The sequence below is a fragment of the Tetrao urogallus genome, assembly GCF_951394365.1.
Source record: "Tetrao urogallus genome assembly, chromosome: 3".
In the NCBI taxonomy this organism is placed as follows: domain Eukaryota; kingdom Metazoa; phylum Chordata; class Aves; order Galliformes; family Phasianidae; genus Tetrao; species Tetrao urogallus.
In genome coordinates, this window is record NC_136815.1 from 9,380,266 (window position 1) to 9,405,365 (window position 25,100).

Genomic DNA, 25,100 nt, shown 5'->3' on the forward strand with positions numbered 1-25,100 from the left:
AACGCTTTGCAAGGGATACAGATTATCTTTCAAATGTGCAGTTTAAGCATTTAGGCTAGACATTATCTAAAAATGGATTATGAAGGAAAGGGATCAACAACAGCCAAAAGAAATGCTTGAGAAAAGATCATTTCTGGACTAAGAATTTCTGACGTAGTAGTGAATTTCAGAAAAACATGCATATGCAAGGTAAGAAAAAAATCTAGTAGAATGGCAGATCATATTACTCTTTAATGTTTAAGAAATACATTGCACTATTTATGAGCATTATGCAATTACACTGGATTGCTGAGTTATTTCACCACCCTAACATATATGACAGACAGAGAAATGTGTGCTTTTGACATGAACAATCTTCTTTTCAGAGTATTGAAGTAGGGAGTTAAGCAGTAAGGAAATGTGATAATTTTTTTGAAAATCTTTCATGTTTATTAGTTTTCTTGGAATAAATTCTATATTGAAGGAATTCCCTATTTTTAAAAAGAGTGGAGAAAAAAAAAAAAAGAAGACATGGAAAACTACAGGCCAGTCAGACTCACCTCTGTGCCAGGAAAAAATAATGGGTTGAGTGCATCCTCCATTTTTTACCAGCTTGCGAATGATACCAAGCTGAGTGGTGCAGTCAATACTCTGGAAAAGAGGCACGCCACATATTCAGAGGGAGCATGACAAGCTCAGGACATGGGCCCATGTGAACAACGTGTAGTTCAAAAAGCCCAAGTGCAAGATCATGGATCTATAAACACAGGCTGGATGGAGAATGGATTGAGGGCAGCCCTGCTGAGAAAGACTTTTGGGTACTGGAGGATGAAAAGCTCAACATGAGCCACCAATGTGCCCTTTCAACCTAGAAACCTCTTGTATCCTAGGCTGCATCAAAAAAAGTGTATCTTAGCTAGTAGATAGAGGTGATTCTCCTCCTCTGCTCTTCCCTTGTTCCCACCTACATTACTGCATTCACCTCTGGGACTCCAAGGATTAGAAGGACATGGAGCTGTTGGAGTGGGTACAGAGGAGACCCAAGAGGATGGCCATAGGTCTGGAGCATCAGAGAGTTGGGCTTGTTCAGTTTGGACTAGGGAATACTCTGGGGAGACCTTGTAAGGGCCTTTCAGTACTTAAAGGGGAGCCTGTAGAAAAGATAGGAAAGAACTCTTTATCAGGAAGTGTAGTATTAGGAGAAGAGGTAATGGTTTTAAAATAAGAAAGATACAGATAAGTATAAGCAAGAAAGTGTGCACTGTGAGGGTGGTAAGAACACAGGGCAAATTGCCCAGAGAAGCTGTGGATGCCCCATCCCTGGAAGAGTTCAAAGGTGAATCAGATAGGGCTTTGAGTGATCTGGTCAGGTGGAAGGTGTTCCTGCCAATGCAGGGGAGTTGAACATCTACGATCTTTCAGGTGTCTTTCAACACAAACCATTCTATGATTCTATAATTAGCACTTACACAATTCAATAGCTTCTGATGTTCCCTCCCATTTTTTATTTATTTATTTTTTTAATAAGGAAATGAGCTGATCTCAGATAAATGCAGCATAGGAAGTTCTGCACAAATGTGTGCGAGAACTTCTTTACGGTTGATGGAGCACTGGAACAGGCTGCCCAGGGAGGTTGTGGAGTCTCCTTCTCTGGAGATGTTCAAGACCCGCCTGGACACCTACTTGTGCGACCTGGTGTAGGGAACATGCTTTGTCAGGGGGGTTGGACTCGATCTCTGAAAATCCCTTCCAACCCCTACGATTCTGTGATTCTGTGATTCTGTGAAATGTTCAAAAAAATAAAATTCATCCTGCCGTTTCTTAGTAAAGGTAATCCATAGCTTATAAAACTCACACTTCAAAAGATAAATTATCATATCGGCTCACTGCAGTAAAATCCTGATTTCCAATAATGAGAATCTCATTGAGAACTCCTCTCTCAGACCTCAGAATCACTATGAATTAGCAGATTACCTCCTTTCTGTAATTACCTATAATCATATTTGCTCTGTGGTTAGCTTTTGTTAATAGACCTATTACAGTGTCTCCCGTGCAATTAAACAGTAGTGGCAAACACATGGATAAAACTTTACTAACAATGTATTATTTGCAGAGAGGAAAATGTAAGATCAAGTGGTAACTCTCTCTGAGGTTTTGACTCAAAATATTGCAGTCATATTTTATATTTATGTTGTTGTTAACTGAGCATCGTACATAATTGGTTGTTACATTGCTAATTGCTCTGCTTTCAACCAAAAGGTTCCATTATACCCTGCTGAGTATTATAGTGTTTCTTTCTTCTGAACTGTGACAACGTGCAGGGAGTTTATGAGGTGACCCCTGCTGCCTTGCTTAAAATTTGGGGCTTCGCAGAAAAGACCTCCAAGAATTGCACCCCTTGCCACAAACAATCCCCAGGAATCTGCATCCTATTACTCTTGTCTTCTTGTGGGGCACAGTCCAGTCCTACCTCCTATACATGGCAATGTTGGGTGGTCATTTCCCTGAATTTTTTTCAAGGTACCAAGCTGTTATCTTGATCTTGTGACTTGAAATTAATCTGTTCAAGTATTGCACGGTTTCCTTCCCAAAACACCTTATCAAGGCATATCCATTCACTCACAGAAAATTCTGAACAAATTTCAGACAAGTTGCAAGTAGATGAAGAAATGAATATCACAAGAACTTAAAAATAGACCACGTGCAAAGAAGTCAGACCAGCGATGTGTTTAGAGCAATTCTGTAAATGCTGCACAAATACAGATGCACACTTTCAAGAAGGACAGTAAAAAGTTAGCCATTGGTGTCATTAAAAAGAAGGGAAAAAAAAGAAGCCAAAGCATAGGAAGGACTTCAATGCTATTCATATCTCTGTGGTGTATACATGGGCTCACATGAGTATAAGCTTTTATTTCAATTCTCTGATCATTATGTATGCATACATGAGAGGATTAAGGATTTTGGAGGGTACATCCCTGTTGACTGCTTATAGTACCTGTTCTGGATCTGTTCATTATTTTGTTTATTCTCTTTCAGTATGTGCCATTTCCAAAACTTTGTGGGCCAAAAAAAATTCCAAAATTTTGCAGTTCAATCTTTAAAATGATAGTGAAATTTTAAGCAGTCTACAAATGGTATTAGTGATGTCCTAGAGTTCTAGTACCTACAGATTTAATGAATAAGAACTCCCGTTCATCCTGTTTACCACCCTCAGAATTTTGTAAATTTCAATGAAATCTCCCATCAGGCTTCCTCTTTCCAAACTGTGGCACACATTTTTAGTTAGATGGCCTGAATATGGATCCTTAGACTAGCTAGGCTTAACTGGAATGTTTTTTTTTTCTATTGGTAAAACATATAAGAAAGAAAAAGAAGTTTTACTTTAAGGGTGACTGAAAAGCTATCTTTATAATAACAACAACTAATGAATAGCAGTTTTTAAATTTCTTAACCAATGCATGCTCTGTAGAAGCTGTCTGAACATGGCACAACTAGTAGGCAAAGCAGTATAACTTAATTTTAAGTATGTTCAGTTTTCTATGTATCACCTCATTTGTCTGCAGGAGAAACAAGCAAGAACTTCTGCTAGCTCAGGACATATAGATAGCAGCACAAAAGCAGAAAATTGTCTGGAATTTGAACAAGAATAAAGATAATATCCCTGTGTCTGACATGTACTGGAAGAGTGAGATAGCCCAAAAGTATAACTACTGAATTTTACAGTGAAGTCACAGTGGCTGATTTTTTAATTACACTAGTAATATGCACTGTAGAGGACTCTTTGAAAAGGATAAAAGACTCAGGTCCTAGCCTGAAGTAGTCAGAAGTCATGATTTCCTTCCATCTAATGATTAAGAAGCAGCAGGAGGGGGAAATATGCCATTCATTTAAAAAAAAAAAACATCTGAAAAATCCTGCTTTCATTTGACTTTTTCCTCCTTATTTTCTCCATCTTTTTAGTTGATGCTCTTCCCTTCAGTGACAAGTGTTCTGATCAAGGTAATTTGGGCAGCCTATAAGTCAAAGATGGTCCTAATAGCATGTAGGAACATAGAAGACAGAACAAAAGGAAAGAGTCAGTTCATTTACTGAGACACTGTGCCTCTCGTGGCTTTGTTCTTATTACATCAGCATTACATGTACAGCTTGTAGGGTAGCCTTGATCAGATTCTGCCAGTGTTGCTCACACTGGTGTCTAATTTCCAAATCCCAAAGGACCAAAGTTCCAAAGGACCTCTGTCTCAACAAGTTGCTCTTAAGTTCTAAATGTGACTTTTCATGGACGTAGCTGGACTGAACTGAGGTTATTCATCATGTCTGTCACTATGGTAGGTTCTACAGTATCACATATCTGACTATCTTCTATTTTGATAGCAGAGAGTTTTAGAGCTTTCAAATGACATGTTGTTCTTCAACAGCTGTTCTTCAGCACAACTTTGAATGGAATAATTGCAATCAATGGGCCAGCTGAATAGGATCTCTTTGGTTTGTAAAGAAATCATATCATTGAAATTTCTTTTAATGTATTTCTTTCAAATATCAGTGAATTAAGTACAGTATGTTAAAATACAAGGACAGTCCTACTTTCTAAGCTACTTTAGGGATGACCATGCTGGTGTTGTTCTGTCTGACCTGAATCACTAAAGCCAACATGAACCAAAATTTGAACAAGCTGAAAAGAGTCAGTTACAAAGAACTTGTATTTATACTTTATACTTATGATTCTAGTAGATGTGATGTGTCCCATGTCCTGTAGATTCCACTAACTACTTAAACTCCAGGCTGCATTAAACATTAAGGTAAGTTTTTCCTTAACCTTGGCCTGTTCTTCAGTGGATAAAATGGAGTAGTTAATTTTAACATAATTAATTTTGGCATTAAGAAGGTTCAAAGTGAATTTAAGCCTTCAGTTAATCCTAATAGGTGCTTCTGAATCCATTTATCACCATCCGTTGTGACTGGCAGCCAGCACAAACCCAGTAGTATATGCAAAACTGGCTGCATGCCCACAGAGCTGGCAGGCTCTGACTCACTGAATGAATGAATGAGAACATGAAGTAAGCAAGAGCCCACTGAAGCTCCTACAAAACTCTGCTCTGTTCAAATATCCCTGCTACCACAACACAATAAACTGGCAAGAGACAGCAAATCCACTCAAATAAAAATAAAATTGAAATTCACCACAATATTCTTACAACTGCAAGATGGTTATTTCTCTAGTGTAAGAGAATCTCTGCAGCTGTCCCATGGACAGGATGGAAAGAGAGGGCTGAACATATAGGATAGCTGGATTATTCATTTTGGTCTATTCTCCTTTTCTCTTTGTATTCTGTTCACATTTATTCCACACTGCCCTTTTTGCTTCATAATAAAAAAGAATAAATAATTCATTTGAACTGAAGTTGTCATTTTCTTGGAAAACAATCAACAGTGACTGTGCCTTGCCTAGAATCAAAGGTAGCATGCTAAGAAGTGGATATGGAATCATTTATTATTTTCCTTTCAGGAGAGAAGAGTATTTGTTCTTGATAATTGTACTGAGGACTGTCAAACACTGCATAAAGAAATATTGGAAGTGTATAATGTGTTGCTTTTCTTATGCTATACATGGAGGATAGAGAATGCAGATGACAAGTTCATGCACAAGAAATACGTGTCAGAGTTTAGAACTTGATCCACGTACATGAGATAGAAACGAACAACAGTTAGGAGTTGCAGTTGATAATGAGTAACGCTAAGTCCATGGCTCCGGACCTGCGAAGGTATCTACATGTTCTTTTATTGAATATTTCAGCATCAACCACCAAATTGCTACTTAAAGTCAGTCTCCAGATGATTCCTCTCAGACATTGTAATACACAAGAATTGTCTGAAGTAGAGGCTGAGGGAGCTGGTGCTCATTTAAATCACTGTAATTATTGACAGAACTGAATAACAGCCCAGGAAAATTCAAGTTGTTCTATTCATATGAGTGCAGTCAAAAAAGAAAACATTCCTGAGAACTTGAAGATCAAAATGATCTGTATTTTCATTGCTCTAGTAATGGGAAAAAGGAGGACATAAAACAAATAGCATGAGAGGATTAACTGAAAACTTCTCTTACTTGACAGTAATGTTTGGATTTGGTAAATATGACATAAGTAAACAAACAAGAAGCAATAGTTGCGGAGGTGAATTCTTTATGCTGACGTTCAGCTTGTAAACCTAGAACCAACATAATTTGTTTTCTGTTAATAGCATTAATGATGAGTAATCCATATCCCTATCTCAGGAAGAGTGAAGTGTTCCACTTGGATTTTACTTTCTGCTCCACTTCACTTCCTGGCACTATAAAATGCTGAATCCTCTAAAAATAGTCTGATAATTAAAACACATTAATACTTAATGACACAGTAGCAAGATTGCACCTAAGTCTGAATTAAAACTTTGATGGTAATGAGGAAGGTGTCCAGGGCACACTCTTGGCAGCAAGCAGTAAACTTCATTATAGAAAGGGGCTCTTAATCTAAGATCCTAACATGAGATAACACATTGGGTTGCACAGTTGGTTTTCAGCATTTGGAAAGAACAGGTTTATCAAGATTGCTTCAAACTGAGTTTTATAGAAGTGCCAGTATTTTTATTTAAAGTAAAATTGTGTTCTCAGACAACAGAGAAATATTCAGTCCTGCATATGAAAATGTTCCTCAGACTGATAGATATTTTCCTGTGTGACTTCAAACTGACTCCATTGTGGTGAATCTCCGTGTCAACAAATAATGAAACAATTGCTTTGTCTTAAAGCTTTTCTTATAAAGGGTAATAGAAGCAAGTCTCTAAAAAAAAAGTCTTAATCATAAAATCATATATTGACCACAACCCTCTCACTGTGACCATCTAACCAGTTATTTATCCTTTGAATAGTCCACCCTTAATATCTCTCCTATTAAAAGATAACAATGTAGCATGCGATCATGTCAAAGGCCTTGCAGAAGTCCAAGTAGATAACATCAGTTGCTTTTGGTCCACTAGTGTCATCACTCATTTGTAGAATGCCACCACACTGATCAGGCATGATCTGCTTTCAGTGAGAACGAATACTTGGTTTTACTTCCTAGACTTCCTGACACCCTGAAAGTCATTTAGCATTCTGCTGTTGCCTTCTTCCCTTGAGAGCTTAGCAATTAAGCCAGAAGTATTTATTGGGATCTCCTAGGATAGCCCGGCAGTATATTTCAGGTGATAGAGTTTCAGATCAATTCTACTCTAAAGCAACTACTGCAATTCATTTACCTCTGTTTGCAGATAGATGGCTAAATGAGAAGTCTGTGTGCTTCCTTCTTCTTTTGTCACAAAATTGTTATGGGTTACCAGTTAGGGTAAAAAAAATAATAATAATAAGAAAAAAAGCAGTCCAAACATAGTGATTGATTTGCTAGTTGCTAATTCTCTTGCACCCTTGTGGTAGAGCTGCCACTTTAAGACTAAACTAAGAAGCTTTCCATCATACAGGAAAAAACATACTTACCTGGAGGACAAGCCAATCTGCTACTGTTTTATAACCTGACACTGAACTGAAAGAGTTCAGATGATAAATTACTGATTAGTTTTTTACAAATTCCACGTATGAGAGATGGAGCCTGATTTTATCACACAAGGGAAGGGCCACAAAAATCAGCAGGACTTTCTTACTATTAAGCACAGAGTGTTTTGAGCTAGACACTGAAGATGAGTGATCCAGAAAGATCTCAGTTCTGCTTAGACACTAATATTAATGTCTTCTTTACAAAATAATAACCAACAGTTGTGTTTGCATATTAGCACCTTCACCACATCTCCCAGGCATCACATGTTGCAAAGGGCACACGCAGCTCCTGAGACAAGTGTGCCTTTGAACAAAGGCCATAGAACTCACAGAACCTAGCACGACCACTGTAGTAACCTCAGGGCATTTTGGTAACTTTCCAAAACTGGAAGAAACTCTCAATTTTTTGAGTTTACTGAATTTCTTCTTTTTTTTTTTTTTCCTTTTGACCAATACTGAAATCTGGGAGAAAACAAATATGTTCAGCCAACCTCAGATGCCTTTTGCATACAGAAGTCCTGCCTGTCTGAGACTAGGAAAAGAGTTGTGAACTCATCAGAGGCTGAAGTCAGGTTTTTCATCGGTGTGCCTGATCATTCTGGCCTTTTGACCACAAATAATACAAAATGATGGGACTCCATCTTTGGAAGTACTTTGTTCTTCCCTCATCCTGAGAGGGCAAGGAAATTGCAAGATGCCTGGTATAGTAACTTGTCTGTGCAATGTGTGCCTTAGCAGACACAGGCTTGAACCTCCATCTGGCTCATTACCCAGAAGCACAACTACTTACATTCAAGCTGCAGTCCATTTACTTCTAACTGGGAATAACTGATCCAGTTGAAGAGGAGAAATATGGAGTATCTGTGTGTCAGCTACAAAGAGACTGCAGTATTTAGCCTTCAGTTCTCTGATTTCTATTGCAGTATGTTATGCTCATTATTAAGAAGAGCCAGAAGGATGAAAGAAGGTACAATTCATAGTTAGGATGCTGAGTTAGAAGTCATGGGCTAGCATGCAGTCTGGAAAACTTCCTCTGTGAATACGGGAAGGTCATTTGATTCTCTATACCTTCATTTACCTTACTGTACACGATATCCCCTTTCATGGGTCAGGCAGTGGAATGGGCTGCCCAGGGAGGTGGTGGAGTCACTGACCCTGAAGGTGTTCAAGGAACATTTGGACATTGTGTTGACGGACATGGTTTAGTGAGAGCTATTGCTGATAGGTGGATGGTTGGACTGGATGATCTTGTAGGTCTTTTCCAACCTTGGTGATTCTGTGATTTTTGAGATTCTGTGATGGCTGCCTATCAGAACCAGGTAAACATGCTGAATGATGTGATGTGTTCACAGAATCACAGAATCACAGGGTTGGAAGAGACCTCAAGGGTCATGAGTCTCCAACCCCCCTGCCACATGTAGGGCCACCAACCTTCACATCTAATACTAGACCAGGCTGCCCAGGGCCCCATTCAATCTGGTCTTGAACACCTCCAGGGACGGGGCATCCACAACCTCTCTGGGCAGCCTGTTCCAGCACCTCACCACTCTCTCTGTAAAGAACTTCCCCCTGACATCCAACCTAAATCTCTCCTCCCTCAACTTTAAACCATTTCCCTTCATCCTGCTGTTATCTACCCTTTCAAAGAATTGATTCCCCTCCCCTCTGTAGGCTCCCTTTAGGTACTGAAAGGCTGCAATTATGTCACTCTGCAGCCTTCATTTCTCCAGGCTGAACATGCCCAACTCCCTCAGCCTGTCTCCACAGGGAGGTGCTCCAGTCCCCTGACCACCTTTGTGGCTCTCCTCTGGACCCTCTCCAACAGCTCCCCATCCTTCTTATACTGGGGGCTCCAGACCTGGACACGGTACTCCAGATGGGACCTCACAAGAGCAGAGTAGAGGGGGACGATCACCTTCCTGTCCCTGCTGGCCACCCCTCTTTTGATGGAGCCCAGTGTTACTCAATACATGTATTATAGGTGTTACTCAGTAGCAACTCTGTGAATGCTGGAGGTGATGTACTGCACCAGGCTACAGCACTGACACAGGAAAACTTGAAAGGTTTGGTTAGAAAAACAGTGTGGTAAAGTGATGTAAGTGTGCCATCCATCTACCATGCTTAACAGCCAAATTTTTTTTTTTTAATTTTTCTGATCTATTTTGCTTTTTTTGTTACATTCACTGCTGTTTAAGATGCAAAAGGTCAACTCTAGGGTTATTTATATTCTGATCTCTGTGGCCATCTTCTTCCCTAGAATCTCTCAAGAACGTGTGAGCTTTGTTTCATGCTCATATAGCTATTGATTTTACTCACTCAGCATAGTGTAGTTATGCACGACATTGAAAGATGCATGCATACATAGATTTTCAAGTGTGCTTTATCACTTAGGAACACAAACCTAAGGGACGACAAGCATTTAGATCATTGAATTCCTGAAAATATTTTCTAGTACTTCGTCCTGAGACCAACCTTACTTTCTAATTTCTCACTGCTGCAACAAATTAATTCTTTGCTTTCTCCACCTGTACTACCACCACTCAATGCATTACATTTTTCAGCGTGGAAATGCCACAGATCCAGGAAATGGAATGGAGGCATTAGTAAGAAATTAAAGATTATGAGAAAATGCTTAGATTTCTAAGAGGAGCTGAAATGAGTTTTGATCATTGTTTTCCTTGTTCATATTTGTTGATTCAGATAAATCTCATATTTCAGGAGTTTACTAACCACCCAGGAGTCACTGAAAAGGAACCTTGTTCTTTCACTCCTTGCTGCATACTCATAATTATATTGCACTTGCATTCAAATTAATCTTGAGGCTGTGAATATTACCTTTGTTATGCCAACTCAGAGTTTAGGGAAGGACAAGTGGAATCAGAAAGTAGTTGTCTCCCAGAGCAGAGAGAAAGAAACAACTGTGTGTTGTTTCATGGAATTTCTCTGCATCATGGCTTATTTTAAAGCATCATTTAGTAGAAATTAAGCCAGTTCTGCATTGCTTGCAGCCTCCTCCTCTGCCTGCTATTCATCTAAAAGATTCCTTGTCTACTGAGGGCCAACAGCCCGCTGGAAATATCTCACAGTCTCATGAATCTGCTACTGTATGCCCATGTGTTTTATAGGCCACTGGAACTAGATGTGATTTTGACATTCAGATCTGATTTTCCCTGCAGTTTATGAGCATTTGGATCCATGATTTTTGGATCACACATATCTCTAATGTCAACACAGCAAAATGGATGTGATAAAATGAAATGAAAAACCAGCAGTGCTCTGTCAAGATCAGCCTGGATGCTGCATAATAAAAATTAGTCCTTGACAAAGACTTTTGCTTTTGTAATGCCCAAAGGACCTGGAGACTAAGATAAAACCTAATTCATTCAATGGCTTTCATGCCCAGAAAGAATAAAGACAAGCTCTACACACATACATCAGCAGACAGATATCCGGAAACCTTTGCTTAGAAAGAAATATTAAAATTGATAGCAATCATTTTGTTACAGTGCGCTCCCCTTCCTCTCTTTTCTGAGGGCAGTCAGTAGCACTTTGCAGCTAGTAAATCTGTTTGGCAGGTAATCTGCCACCCATGGACCAGATGCTGCTTTGGCAACGTTAGCTTTCCTGTTGCCATGGCAAAGCTCAGGCAGGCAAATGACACGAATGCAGTGGCATGTAGCCAAGGTAATCTGATGGCATAGGCCTTTGTTAATTGAAAGAGGGAAGTGGGCTGGTGCAGCCTGCTTTTGCCTGCCAATAAATGCTGAACTTCGGGCAGGGTGCAGGACTAATTAACTACCTCCACCAGCTGTTGGCTGTAGCACGCCAAATCTGACAAGTGGTCAGGACCATGCATCCTTAACCCTTCTGGAGGAGAGGCAGCAGTTCCTGATGCTGTTGGAACATTTGTAAAATTTTCTTTTCTTTAAAATTCCTCTAATTAAAAAAAAAAATAAAGAAAAAAAAATGGAAACAGAGAAAAGGGTCAAGGAAAAGGGAATTTTCATCTTTTCTTCAAGTTATCTCATTCTGGTGCAAAGTTCAGAGAGTCACTGACAGCACCAGACACATCTCAGTGCTTCAGCATTGCCCTCACTTGTTCTGCCATGGCCAGGAGCACAGATATTAATACCAAAAATGTGACAAAATAACCAAGACCTTTTACTTGTATGAGCTTGTTTTAAATTCTCTGTCAGTCCTACCAGAAGTTTTTTCTCATGTAAGTATCATATTTTAATTTAAATATTAATCGCATACTTACACAAGCAGATGTTTCCTTGATTTTAAGAGGTTTGGAGGAAAAAATACATAGGTATTCATGAAGCTGTGCTCTATTTCTTAGGACACTTACAACGAAGATGCATAGAAGTTCAGTTACAACCTCAGAAACTCATAAATACTCTCATGATACTCATATGGGAAAATTTGCAAACTGAGTTCAGAAGGGTTAAATCAAACTCTTTCTCTTGCAGGTAAAATTCACAGCTCTGGCCCATGTAGGAAGATAAGACTAGAATGTGCTATGTTGTGGACTGGGAAAATACTTTCTATGATCTCTCTCCTAGCACCTGTTGTTTATGGTTCCTGTATTGCCATGTTAGTGAGTATTGCCCAGTGTCATTACTATCAATTGGCACCCTGTTTCATCTTTTCATAAATCATCTCATCAGGTCCTACAGTATCTCATCCCACCCCATCCTTTTGGAAGCTGACATAGCAAGAGCCTCTGCTCTTCACTTTGACAGATCCTTTCAACATTCTTGGTTATTTTTGCTGCCTTTTTGCCTTTTATTTCTTCCATTAAAGGAAGGAATGCCATCCAAACTGTTAATTAAGTGACAGGCAGATGATAACTGGTCCATCTAGTTTGCTCCCTTTTATCAGGAAGGGAAAGGGCCTTCATCTGTTTGAGATCCGACTTTTCTGTCTTCCTGTTACTCATCAGCTTTCAATGAGTGACCCTTTCATTGCAGGTTTCAGCTATGGGGCTTACAGCTGTAAAGGATAAAATCTCTAAACTAACAGCATCTTTGGGCAGGATTAATTTTGCCAGTGTATATCTATATGGAGAGAGAGAGAGAGAGCGCGCAAAAGAATAACAGCCACAGTATTCTGTTGTTTGAAATAAGTCTGTTGCTTAAAAGGCTCTGGGCAGTGTAATTTCTACTTTTATAGGCATGGCCTGAATGTGTTTGACTTTTCAAATCCTCTCTCCAGAGATCCAAAGGGGTCTGTTTATAAAATCTACATCTCAGACTCCTTCCTATATGAAGTTCAGAGAGCAGTTTCTACTGCTATATATAAATTTGTCCCTGATGCTTTATCCTTGGAACGATCTCCTTCTAACTCAAACACTTCCTTTCACAGACAAAAAAGGGTTTCTTAGGCAAACTGTTTCCTATATACCTCCCTCCCAGACTTACATATGGAGAGAGAAATGCTCTGTCTGCTGTGGGAGCCTTTGTACAAAGTCTGAAGCATTAACTGTACAAGAAGCAGAGGAAAATCACTGCTCCTTTTGATCAATTCATTTTTCATGCCAAATAACTGCCTCTGTCCTTTCATACCTCAAAATTCTTTCAACATTTGTCAAGGCTCACAGGCAGAGGCTGATACAACCCCACCAGGAGGTCTGTAATTCATGCATTTGCAGTGTACACAACCAATCTTGTGCTTCTTCAGCATCCGCACAGTAAAGAAAGAGGTCATTAACTGAACTGAACTGATGCTGGAAAGTATGGCCTATAATTGCATCCTATATTCAAAAACTCCTGGTCAGTAGTGAATCCTTGTATACCAACTGTCCTGAAACGTGCCATGTGTATCATAAAATCACAGAATGGTTTGGGTTGGAAGGGACCTTTGAGATCATCTAAGTTCTATCCCCTCTGTTATAGGCAGGGACACCTCCCTCTAGACCAGATTGCTCAAAGTCCCATCCAGCCTGGCCTTGCATGCTGCCAGGGAGGGGCATTCATAGCCTCACTGGGCAACCTGTTCCAGCGTCTCATCACCATCACAGTAAAGAATGTCTTCCTAGTATCTAGTCTAAATCTACCCCTTTCCAATTTAAATCCATTTCCCCTCATCCTGTCTCTACCTGCCCTTATAAATAGTCCCTCTCCTCTTTTCCTGTAGGCCCCCTTCACAACTGGAAGTCTCCTCTCGGAACCCTCTCTTCTACAGGCTGAAGAGTCCCAGCTCCTCAGCCTGTCCTTCTAGGGGAGGTGCTCCAGCCCTCTGATAATCTTTATGGCCCTCCTCTTGTTCTGCTCCAGCAACTTCATGTTTCCAGCTATGATTTCTCCTATGCTCATTCTGTAACCTAGTCCCTGTAACTACATGTAAATATACATGCAAAACCACCCTTTGAGAGAGAAAACTTTGCAAAGTAAAAGGTATGGCTTCCTGAAATTAAATTATAGTATTCTTCGAGGTGGTTCCCTATAGAGTAAAGTTCTGTAGGATCTTCCTGCACTCTTTTCTCCTCATCTCTGCATGTCTTGTTTCAATCATTATCTCTTCTGTTGTTTCTGTGCAGGACAGGGAGGACTATTTGACAAACACATTCTAGGAAACTGGGTAAATGAAAATTCATGAAAAGGTCTATAACAAGGTGCCATAAGAAATAGAAAAAAGAAAAAAAAAAAGCAAATAGAAGAGGAATTGTGCTACACTGTGGAATGACTGCATGATTTTGGATTATTTTCTAATCCACAATTTGCATTCTCCATCTCTCTCTTCCAAAACATACCATCATTAAGTGAGTGACATACACAGGCTGTGTCAAAGTAAGAGATGTGTTAACCAGCAGTGAGAGGCATGCAAAGAGCCACTTTTGTTGCTTTTCAGTGGATTAGTTTAATTTCCATTTTACAATATATTTCCACTGTATTTACTTTATTCCTTCTCATGTAAAGTGTATTTTGGTCCAAAGCATCACATTACCTTACTCTAAGTGTTATGCTGTAGCTAATTAGTATGGTGCATAGCCATGAGAATATGGTTTTGACTGTGTGCTTGTAAGACCAAATAAAACAGATGCTCAATCAAAGAAATAATATAACTGGTCATCTACAATAAACAGCTAGAAGCATGTCAGTACTGATGTAAAAAAGAAGGCTAAAAAAAAGAAAAAAAAAGCATCCTCTTAATCAATAAATAATTGGCTTGTGATACATATTGTGTGTGTGTTTATCAACTATGTTTTAAATGTAGATGAACAGTGTTTGTAAGGATTCACCTTGCTTTTCCTTGATAACTTGCGATCAGAATTCATATGCAAGAACATCTGTGGAAGAAGATGTTCTAGAATATACCTGTACAGTAAAGATCAAAGATTGACTAAAATAATCCTAGAAAGGAATCATAGAATGGTTTGAGTTGGAAGTCACCTTAGGGATCATTAAGTTTTAACCCCCTGCTAAGGACAGGCCACATTAGATCAAGCTGCCCTGCACTGCACGCAACCTGGCTTTGAACACCTCCAGAGATGGGGCATCCATGGCTTCCCTGGGCAGACTGTGATGGCACCTCATCACCCTCTGAGTGAAAATTTTTTTCCTAACATCTACTTTATACTCACTTTCCTTTAGTTCAAAACCATTCCCCTTGTTCTATCACTACTGAACCATGTCAGAAGTCAGTCTCCTTTCTGTTTATCAGCAACTTTAAAGTGCTGGAAGGCCACAGTGAATTCTCTCCAGAACCTCCTCTTCTCCAAGCTAAACAAGCCCAGTTCCCTCAAACTTCTTCTTTATAGAATAAGTGTTCCAGCCCCCGATCATCCTCACGGCCTTCCTCCGGACCTGCTTCAACAGCTCCGCATCTATCCTGTACTGGAGCCCCAGCCCAGGACACAGTACTCCAGATGGGAACTCACAAAGGCAGAGTAGAGGGGAACAGTCCTCTCCCTCTCCCTGCTAAACAACCATCTGTTGATACCATGCAGGATACAGTTGACCTTCTGAGCTACAAGCACACACACTGCTGACTTGTGGCCAGCTTTTCATCCTCCAGGACTACAAATCCTTCTACTCAGAACTGCTCTCAGTGAGTTCTTATCCTCGTTTGTACACATCTGGGATTGCCATGACCCAGGTTCAACAACTTGCACCTGGCCTCACTGAATCTCATTAGATTCACCTGAGACTGTTTCTCAACCTTGTCCAGGTGTGTTTGGATTGCAACACTTTCTTCTGTATATCAATTGCACCAGTAAGCTTGATGTCATTTGAAAATTTGCTGGGGGTGCGCTTGATCCCACTGTCTACATCACTGATAAAAACACTGAGGAAGTAAAGATATTGTAGAGGAAAGAAAAGTCAGAACTCTATTTCCCCTGTTTCTGATTTGTCATTAAACTCAGCACTTCAGATGTACAGAAGATTGCTTTATCTGGTATTAAATTGGTACAAGTAGTATTGTTAACAATACTTAGTGTTTTCATGTTGAACAGTTATCACTGATATTTGTAGATCCTATTGCAGTCATTTACACTAGTTTCTATGCTTAAATTGTTTTGGTCGAGGAAATGAAAGACAATGGAAAGAGAGAGGCTTTCTGGAGGACTGGCTTTTGAGACTGTACCCTCACTTACTGTGTTTTTGTCAGTGTCAAGGTTCCATTGACAATAGCTACCTATAAAGAAAGCATTGCAGTTTGTTGTGCCCATCCAAGTTTTTGATGTTATGATGACATTCAAAAATGTGAATGTTTTTCCAACTTTGTAATTAAGAAATTTTTCCCAGCTTGAGTCATAGTAATAAAAATAGGAGATCTCAGAATGTTTCCTCTGGCATTGCCATATTAAAATAACTACCGTTTCCTGGTGTGGGTATTTACACATTATGACACGGGTCTTCTCCACCAAGTTTACCTCCTTAAACATTCTGGCTATTTTTGGATCAATTACTAGAAGAAAGAAACTAAGAAAAAATTAAGAAAAACAAGAACTGCAACAACAGAGTCCACTTAAACTCGTAACTATGAGAAAATAAAAGGCACACCTGGCAATCAGGACATGGGGAATGTTCATGATGTATGTTGACTACAAAGCACATGGTCAATAGAAAAGTACTATCAGGACATGAATAGTTGCAAAAGCCAGGGTTTTTCTATTAGAATAAAGTTTAATTTACTGGAGTGCTACAAGTCACACAGAAATCAATGTGCACTATCATGGTTAGTTATCTCACAGCCTGTGTATCATTGCTGGCATGGATGATGAGGGAAAAATTATGTAATTTCTTGATCCTTTGGAGCTGTGATACCACAGGAGCAATGCACACATTAGGTAGGTCACTTAACTTAAGGTCGTGGACTTACTATGGCTCAAAAGCAGCATAAATTAATCAGGATATAGGTCAGAACTTTCACTGCCTGAATCTTTGTCTACCTCACAATAAAATAATTTCTATGTGGTTCTTAGATCAGTGCTCACCATACCACATAATGCTTTGAAACAAAAGCAAAGGTTCATCCACATCTGGCATATGCCTACTTGCAGCAGACTGCAAGGGCTTCCCTTCTCACCAGCTTATTTACATTTTGAAAGCATCCCGTGCTTACAAGTTATAAGGCGTGTATGGATGATCGTGGGCACAGATGGGGATGTGATGGGGATATGAGGACATGTTTGAGCCACATAGTTTAGTTGATGTGGTGGTGATGGGGTGACAGTTGGACTTGGTGATGCAAGTGGTCTTTTCCAACCTTAATGACTCTATGATTCTACAGTATATGCTCACCACAATTTGGCCCTCGGACGCAGTCACTGTTGCTTGGAAGGTCATGCAGGTACTGCAGACACTAGGAGCCTGTCAGAGGCCAGTGCAGTGTCTGTAAACAGTTAATTAAAATAATTTATTTAAGCAGATTATCACTTCCCTCTGTGTTTGAGTGTGAGTGCGATATCTGCAGGAAGTGTTAATCTGTTAGCAGCAATTGCATCGTACGTGCGTGTAGATCTTATCATAGTGCCTTCACTTTTCCTTTCAGTTCTTTACTGAATGCTTTCATACCTCTAACCCCTTCAATTCTCAATCACAGCATATATTTTATTCACATGAAATGAGGTCTTGTTAAGTGATTCTTGCATCTCTGGTCCATACAACAGTCTGTGCACATGCAAAACTAAAAATAGATATACCATGCTAGCAACCTGTGATGTTGTAACATTTCTTGATTTTCCTGGGAGCTAACATTAATTTGAAAAAATGGAAGAAAGCAAAATATCCAAATTAAAAATAAAATTAAAAATAAAAATAAAAGTAAAAATAAAAATAAAAATTAAAAGGCACATTTACCTTTATTTTTCATATCATTGCTGAGATTACATGATAACATCAATACTCTCAATGAGTGTCAGTAGGATAATTGGTGTGTGTAAAAGCTGTTGTTAATGACACATAAGAATCAGAAGTCAGTGACAGAAGAATGTTGTAAAATGCAGCTGTTTTTGATAACATTTTTACATATTTCAGATCTGAATAATACTTCTTGGAAATATAGGTGAAAAAAGGTTATTCCTTAAAAATGGTAGTGATGACAAATCATTAATCATTAATTACACTGAATCAGATGGTCATAGTACGGATATCAAGGAATCATTTTCTGTTTTTGCTTCCAGAATCTCATTATTAAAGAAAGTGAGCAATTATAGAAGGTCCTTTAAAATGAAAGTTTTTGTACACATTTTTGATCAAGAAGAATACATAGAATAGAGAACACTAAATAAAATGTTCTGCTGGCTACTAGAGCTTGTAAAAAATACTTAAGTGTTATTTGCGTGGTTTAGTGGGCATAATGGTGATAGGCTGACAGTTGGAGTAGATGATCTTAGTGGTCTTTTCTAACCTTAATAATTCTATGGTTCCATTTGACATCTCATGTTTCATTTTTGAGCTACTACCTCTATTTTAATTTTGAAATTTAATATTGGTTACAGATGAAAACAGGAAATTCTTATCCGCTGGAAACCTATGTATAAGTGACCTGATGCTACAAAACACCCAGGTAAAACAAAATGAAAACATTCCTGGAATTGATCTGTAAAAAATAGTGCATGTTCTCCAGTTGAACCTGTATATGGCTTTTACTACTGTGGTTTCCTTGCTTTACAAACTAATTGGTTTAGACTTGCTTAGAACAGGAAAACCTAACACGCTTGGGGTGAGCTGCTTCCTCCACTCAGAATGGTTAGCACACAAATCTACAGAAACTTCAGGCTTGAAAAAAAGAAAGTGATTATCATAAAAAGCCATTTATATTTATCAATGCTTAATACTTTTTTTTAGCTGCACTACAGGGAGTGAGACATAATTAATCCCATAGTGTAAAGAACAACCCAATATGGCAGAATACAGGATTTTCTTGTTTTGTCTACATTATTATACTCTGTGACATAATTCAGGGGGAAAAAAAGCAAAAACAAAAAAACAAACAAAAAAACCCTTCTGCTAAGGGCTGTTTTTTGGTGTCTGGAAATTTGCGGGGAGGAATTTGGCTGAAATTTTGCTGAGTGGATGGAGAAGACTGAAAATATGTCAGAAGTTCGTCCTCTTTTAAAATCAACTTAAATGCTGGCTAATGCTTAGAGTGGAACTGCTCCTAGAAAGAAATGTCTCCTTAATGAAATGTCTCCTTAATTCCCACTTCGTACCTCAACTCTTCATTGTCACTCATAAAAGAAAACCCATACAAATTTTTTTCTCGCACGTGAAATTTCCCTCCTTCCTGTTAGCAAACATCTCTAATATTAGAAAGAAAAATTTCTTTATGAGAAACAGCTGTTTTGATGATGAAATTTAAAATATGTAGTTTAGAAAATATATAGTTGGAAATATTTATCTTTTAAGGAAATAAATAACATTTGTAAAAGGGAGAGAGAAGGGAAATATTTGTCCCAAAATTTCTAATTATTTCCTACAAGTCTTCAGTAGGAAAACATGTAGTTTTACCATCATCAAATAGTATAATAGGGTTCTCCTTAAGTACGTAACTCACCAAAGCTTAACCAAATGTACTAATGCATGACAAGTGGAGAGGAAGAACAGTTCTTTGAGACTATAAATAATTCTAGGCTAAGGAGAACTTACAAGAAGCTGGTTTTATTTTCAGTAACAATCAACATGATATGAAAGATCAGTTTTTACCACAACCATTGGTAATGGTCTGTTGGGTGACTAAGAACACCTTACAAGGACAAGACATAAAGCTATTTTTGCTAGGTATTAAATTATTGATAATAAGAGCTTATGACTTTTTTACACCTGAGTCCTTATTTGGACTTAAAGTGAAGATGTAATACAAGCTTTGTTGGCTGAATGAGTAATTCTAGTACTTCATCAGCTCAAGTCATTTATAGTACTTACATTTCACTTTCACTCTTTTGTCAGTAGCAGACATATCCACTGCTTCAGACAAGATGGTCTTCAGGGGTAAAGCAGCATTAGCACAGACCTACCATTCTACCAAGGTGTGATCTTTGCTTATTTTAATTCAGTGAGATGAAAATCAACTTTTGGCAAAAGCAGATTAGTCAGTAATCTCTATCTATGGAAAAAAAAAGAAAAAAAGAGAGAAAAAAAAAAAAAAAGAGGACTAGAGTCTATTAAAACTTTAAAAAGTAATATTATTGAGATAGGTAATGATTTATCTTTTCCTGAGATTTCTGCTTCTAAAAGGAACAAAAGATTAAATATAACTCTCCAAATTTTCCACATGCTCCTTTCTATTCTCCACTCTCCCCCAGAAAAAAGCAAATAGCATCAGCAACAAAACTAAAGAATTTTTGCTTCACAAGCTGCTTACAGTGACTCTGAAGACAGAAAAAAAAAAGAATTTCTACTCCTTGGTCACAGAGCTTTTTGGGGTTGGTTTCAAAGAGAATGCCTATTTTGTACGTTACCTTTTTCATTACTTCTTCTTCCTCATCTCTTCATTCCCAGAGCTCCTACCCCAGCTGATTTTGGCAGATTTTTGTTTGTTTGTTTGTTTCATATATTGAACATTTTGATATTTCTAATGAATGATTACAGGACAATACAGATCATGCACCTCAGACTAAACTCTGCCCAAACAAGTTTCCACATTCTTCAGAAAGGAAACCAAACCTCTGACTGAAAAGAAAAGAAAAGAAAAGAAAAGAAAAGAAAAGAAAAGAAAAGAAAAGAAAAGAAAAGAAAAGAAAAGAAAAGAAAAGAAAAGAAAAGAAAAGAAAAGAAAAGAAAAGAAAAGAAAAGAAAAGAAAAGAAAAGAAAAGAAAAGAAAAGAAAAGAAAAGAAAAGAAAAGGAAAACAGTATCTGTTGTTAAACCTTCGACTTTCTTAACTCCTGAAGAAATAATTTTTGTACAAGTCTTCTTAGAGGGAATTCTGACTGGCAGACACTTCCCACAAGGACATTTATTAATCTTCCAGGCTACTATGTTCCAAAGTCAGAGACTTAAATTATATTTCTAAATCCATACACATAAGGGTGGACATTATTGGCGTTTTTTTGAAAATTCAATGTAGACAAGAGTTCACCTTTATAGCCCTGCTCTAACGTTTGTAGGACAGGAATATCTATGAATTATCTTATCACCTTAGAACAAATGATTTAGATCCCTTTTTCAACCTGAAAAGGAAACACTTCCCTTCTCACCCCCACCTATGGAGTCTTCACCTATGACTTGCCTGAGATAGTGCTGTCCTCACTATACACAGCAGAATCAAGAAGTTACTCATCTGCTCTTTGAATAGGAGAAAAGGTTAGAAAAACGTACTTGTTTTGACTCACCCACAAAAAGGCAGAGCTATATGTGTATGTACAGTGAAATACCATTATACACTGCCACTTGGGCACAGAAACCAAAGGTTTAGTTGTAGTGAGTAGTTGATGATGCAGGCTGCCTACACTTGGTGACAGCTGTTCATAGCCAGAAGATAAGAAATTTCCCTTTACTTTCTTATAGTAGTGTTACTTTCTTGAAGTCCATCATCTATGAAAGGAAAGGCTCTTCACCTCCAACATCATCTCAATTGTATCTCATTCTTTCCACTCTTCTACCCTCAAATTCAAAACCTCAAAAGGTGGTGATCGTGTTCAGAAAGGAAAGTCTTGATATCATGGGAAATTTCCTAACTCGCCATGTTAATAAATAATTTAACAAGGCAAAAAGTTATAATATAAGGGAAATACCATTAACAGAGGACAAACTTTTAAACAGAAATGACAATACAGAGTTATAATGGCAATATTTCTGTCATCTCATGCACTGGGTTGAAAATGCCCTAGATTGGCATGAGTTCAAATACGAGACTTCTGCTCTGGGTGGCCATTCCCAGCTTGTGACCCCAGAGGTCTCCTGAGTTTGTTTACTAAAATATGGGAAGCATTTTCTCAGTAGGCTGAAATTTACTACACAGAGACTTGCACCTCTGCTTGAAGACATTCAGAGGGCTACAACATGAATGCAGTTTGAAAAGCACAGATTTAGTCTTAGCTATGAAAAAGCCCATTAAAATCTCAAACACCCTGGCTGTGTTCTATTATCCTCAAGAAAACCCTTCCTGTCAGGAGGATTGAGCTGGAGCCAATAAATGACCATTCACAGCCAGGAGGAAAAAAAAGAAAAAAAGAAAGAAGAAAAAAAAAAGCAGGAGAAAAGTGCCATTGGTTAGCTGACAGACTGAAAGCAGCTTTACTGGGGTGAGTGTCTTCGTGTGAGCACTGCAGCTCCAAGTCCTCGTTACACAACTCAGCTGAAGCATAATTCTCTTAATACAAAGCCAGGAAAAACAAAACACATCAATGAATCAGAAAAGTATCTGACTGCAAACAGTGATCTCTGCAATCTGTAAATTCATACTAAAAGTCCAAACACAGCTCATGCTTACAAGACGCAGGTTGGTAAAATGACACACACAAATCCTCCACTTTCATTTTGTATCCCTTGCAGTCCTGACTTGCTAAGTGAGAGAGGAAACTTTTGCATTAATTAGAGCATAGAGATGGGAGCCAGTAGTTTTGAATTCTTTTCCAAGCTCTGGCACTGATTTTTTGTTGTCCAATCCCTGCTTGTATTAAAACCATGTTTACTGAACTGGTTCAAGAATGCTATAGGCTGCAGTGACTTAAGCACAGTTTAGCTGGATGAAATAAGACATTGCGAAAGTAGTGCTCTTTGCCTACTACCAGTAACGCTCTTTCACAGTAAACCGTATTGGCAGTAACCCTTAAAATCAAAAGCCCTACACAAGGTACATGTTTTAACAAGAACATTCAAAACTCTAAGCGTGTGACTCTCATCCTGTGTGAATCACCTCTCTTCTCTGTTTCCTCGTGCATGGAGTCCTAAATTCATCACTTCAAAAGGGTTTCTTCTCAGTTTATTTCCAGTATTTCCACTGGCTGATGAGTTGATCAATAGAGAGCATATTTAAAAGTCGAAGCAGTCTGAAAGAGAAAAATGTTTGATGTAATCCGGAAAAATTTACTTCTGTAAAAACATCCAGCTAACAAATACAGAAATGTTATGAACAAGATTTCTGAAAAGAATTGTCACTTACAGGCCACATTCCTGATGATGATGATATTGACTCAGATTTTCACCTTCTGAGAATTTTGTCCCATTGGACTAAGATGCCAATTTAAAAAAATAAATTCAAATGTAGTTCAGATAACATGTATGTATATAAAAGGACTAAGTAATACTAGATACTTTAAAAGATCAAACTTTTTTACAAATAATTTTGCAATCAAATTTAATTTGTTCTCTGTGATGAGACTTATCAGTTAAGCTTAAAAGTTAATACAAATATATAATGCTCTACCTAAAGAATAGGCTACTACTAGTGTAATATATTCAGCAGGTGACCTTTTAGCAAAAATTTTACCGTATTAATGAGATTTCAATTGTCTTAAATCCAGAATTGCTTCAACCGTGTAATGAAAGATGTCAGAAGCTGATTTGAATACTTTATTTTGACAAATATGAACTTTTACCATGACTTGTGTACCCTTCAGTTGAATATGTTACAGAAAGAGAGATGTGAATGCAACTATAACAAATTGCTGATGTGTTCAGTCACCATCATCTCTGCTCATTCAAGTTGTAAACAGGTAGAGGATATTACTAAAAGAGGAGGAACTGCCCTGTTTCTCTCCACATTTCCCAGGTAGAACTATGTACAGTAAATAAATAAAAAGTATACACAATATGTAATGTTTTGCAGGATCTTACATTTGCTGCACATATGTGCAGTGTATGTTCAATACCTGAGAAGTAATTCTGACACTTTTAGAGACACAATGTCCATGAGTAACACATCTGGGAAGTGCTGCACCAAACAGATATTGAGTTCAGCATGTTCTGCAGAAAGATTTAGAATTTTTGGACCAAAGTTGGTTAGAGTTAATACACATAGGGTTTCGGCAAGACAGAAATCCTGGACACGCATATAAATCCACAAATTTCTTTCAGCAATGTAGGACATGCTCATGGATACTGATAATGAGGCGGAGAGAGTTTCACTTGCAAGAGGAGCCTGAAAAGCTTGGCTCATTTAGTCTGCTAAAATGAATGCTAAGCAGGGATGTTATTGCTGCTTCTTAATGCAACAGGGTATATTTCAAGAGAGAACTGATTATTAAACCATAGAAACGTTTGAGCACATGGCTGAACTAGTGAAAACTGACCATGCATGATTCAAGGCTGTTGCAAAGCTGTTGCAAGTTTCTAATTGCCAGAGGAGTTTCCTGGAACAATGGGGGGAAAAAAGCTTTATTGTTTCCACAGCAGTGCTTTATCTATCTAGGAAGAAGACTGCCTGCCAAAGAACATCTGTGGCAGCCCGATCAATACAGTCAAGATCCTGGAGTGGACTTCCAATCACACAGATTGGAAGTTAAGCAGCAATTTGGTTGCACTGGGACTCACACCCACACCATGAAGAAACAGTATCACACGTATTAGTTTAGACACAGCTTCAAGGGTTTTAGCCACATCCACAATGGAATACTTTCCTTCTTTCAGTCAGAAGCACCTCTTCTCAATACAGCCTTTCAGGTTTGTGAAGTCAGTCAGTCATTCAAAGAGATATGTCAACTCAAATCAGCAGTGGGCTCTTTCCGAAAGCAAAGCTCAAGAGGTCAGTTAGAAGTGACTGTTTTACACTAAAAATGGCACAATATCAGCTATTTTTTTTCTTTAAATCCTTTTCAACCAGTCCTACAGGCAAAGAAATTTAAGATAAGAATTGTAGGATTTCAACATTTTTATCTATCAATTTAACACAAATCTAAAGGCAGAGCTAATATGGAGGTGAAACGGGAAGAAACAAATAATCATGATGCTTTGCCTACTGTAAAGAAGTGCAAATGATGATCTCAGACATTTAATCAATCTGTTGAACTCTTGCAAACTTCTTCCTACTCACACTATTTCTTTTTAGTTCGGTAAGATCTTTATTTCTATATCCAAGCTCAGGGGTAGTGCAATTTAGAAACACTTACTTCAAAAATTTAAATGCAGAAGCTATCATTTTTCTGTTGATCTTTTTTTTCCAAAGGA